Genomic DNA, 2711 nt, shown 5'->3' on the forward strand with positions numbered 1-2711 from the left:
CTTGCACGATGCTCCTCCGCCTCCTCGCAAAACTGTTGCCTTCCATTCCTCCCCTTCCCCTCTTTCCCTCCCCTTTACTACCTAATGACCATCCCAAGGAGATCTCCCCATGGAAGGAAGGGGATCCCATGTGCTCTTGAAAATCTCCTTTTGGGATTTAGCACCCTGGGCTTTCTCCTCCTAGTCACCAAACAAAGTCTAAGTGATTTTTGCCGGTAGTTTTGGTTATGTATTTCTGAACGATTGCCAGGTCGGCTTGGTGGAAGGCACGAATCCGTATGAGGATGATTGCCAGGGCGGCTTGGTGGAAGGCACGAATCCGTATGAGGATGATTGCCAGGTCGGCTTGGTGGAAGGCTGAAGCGATATGGGGACGGTGCATGAAATTTCACACAATACCATACCCAATTCCTAGCTCTGAGATCGTCTCTGTTGGAATTTGGATGTGCGGCAGCCTGCCCGGGATGACCCATGGGCTCGGGGAGGTAGATATCCCCTTATATCTCGGTATGTATAATGCCTCAAGAAAAGTATTGGTACATACATAACTCATTTAGTTTTTTTTTGAGACAAACATAACTCATTTAGTAGTAAACAATGTTCTAAAAAATACTAGCAAAAATGGGAAGTTGCTATCTATGGGAGCCCCTATTTCGCTCGCAGGTTGGCGAATAGCGACCAATGGGCCACCACCTTGTGCCCACCGCGCATTTTTTGGGTTAGGCGATCCAGTTTTCTTTCCGGTTCTTTTGTTCTTTTTTTTACTCTAGAACACTTCACCAATCTTAAAGTAAAAAAATGATTGGGGATTTAAAAAAAATCTCAATTTCAAAAATTGTTAATGAACTTGAACAATGTTCACAAATTCACAAGATATTCATGAATCATGAGTTTAACAAATGTTCATAAATTCAAAGAATATTACCAAATGCAAAATATGTTCACGAATTTAAGAATTGTTTCTGTTTTTTTTTAAAAGCCATCAGTTCAAAACAACTATGCATTCAAAGAATGTTCATCAAATGAAAAATAATATTCCTCATTTTTATAAATTGTACTGAAATTTCAAAATTGTTCACGAGTTTTAGAAAATGTTTATATTTTCTGAATTTTTTTGTGAGTTTCGGAAAATGCTTGAAAAATTGGAAAATTTCATGATTTCAAAAACAAAATTGTAAATTTGTAAAAGCTATTCGTGATTACATAAACTGTCGTGATTTTAGTAAAAAAGAATGTTTGTGAATTTAAAAAATGATCCAATTTTAGAAAAGGGACACGAGTTCAGAAAAATGTTGAACAAGTATTTGAAAATATTGAAAAAATAGTACAAATTTTACACAAGTATTTGAAACAAATATTGATCATGTATATAAACATGTTGAACAAGTATTTGAAAAATGTTGAACAAGTGTTTGAAAATTGTTGAACGAACATTTTAAAAAATGTTGATCATGTATATAAGAATGTAGAATGAAAAACAGAAAGAAACAAATAAAAGGCAAAAAATGAAAAATGAATAAGAAACAAAATGAACCAAAAGAAAATAGAAAATGAAGAAATGAAGAAACACATAAAAAATCCGGAGAAAAAAATATTAAAACCGAGGAAGAAACAAAACAACAGCAAAATAAAGAAATAAAAACCTATATAATACAAGAACCCGAACTCAGTGCAGTGCATAGCATTGCCGGGGTGCAACCAGTAGTTCCCAGGATCGATCCCATGTGCGTGCACCGATTTTTTTTAACAAGCTCTTTTCAAAAATACTAGCAAACATTGTAACGGGTAAAAGAAATAGCATATGTTATGATGGTGAGGTTATGCACACCGACGGCCTTCACCTTCGCATGTGCTTTGCTATGGAGCAAATGATAGTTGCCATGAATCATGGTTTGCTCGACCAAGAATCTGGCTTGCGGGACTTATGTCACTGATAACAAGAACGATGAATTGATTGAGGACAGAGTTTGTTGGACTTAGTTGGGGACATGTGACATGATCCAACATAAATTGAGCCATGTGAATAACGATGAATTTATTGAGAGCGGGTTTTGTGGACTTAATTCGAGACACGAGACTTTTATCCCTAATAAATTGATATAGCGGAACAACGCTAGTTTCAGATAATTAGTTAACACTTTTTTTGAGCACTTCACACTAAGCTTTAAAATATAAAAATTTAGAGTAACAGGAGAGCTATACCAACCTGGTAGCAGCAAGGAATCGTTTGTGTTTTGGTAGTAGTTGATTGAAGTTCAAGAAGGGACCATCTCCTCAATATAAGGCAACACTGTCCATGTGCCGACCGGACGGTACTCCTAATCTTACTGAACACCGGCTTAAAAAAATCTAGCTGGGCACAAACGTTAGTCCTGATCTGTCAAACACAAACATGCAATTTAACTCTGGGGCTGAATTTTGACCACCTCCTCGTTATCCTTCCTTCGCTTCTTAATTCCCGCCTGCATCCATCCTCCGGCCTCATCAGTCATCACACCATTCCTTTTCAATTCCGGCCTGCATCCTCCGGCCTCACAGCTCATCCCTGCCACAGCAGGCCGGCCTTTCCTTTTCCTCTGCCCTCGTTATCCTTCGGTTCTTAATTCCCGATCCGCTTCCTTGTTACCCAGGAGCATCAAAAAGGTATATAAATTGGAAGAGTTGAATATAACAGGGCGAGGTGGGACTATTTAAAACCATGGAATCGATTA

The sequence above is a fragment of the Triticum aestivum genome, chromosome 7A (genome assembly GCF_018294505.1).
Source record: "Triticum aestivum cultivar Chinese Spring chromosome 7A, IWGSC CS RefSeq v2.1, whole genome shotgun sequence".
NCBI lineage: Eukaryota > Viridiplantae > Streptophyta > Magnoliopsida > Poales > Poaceae > Triticum > Triticum aestivum.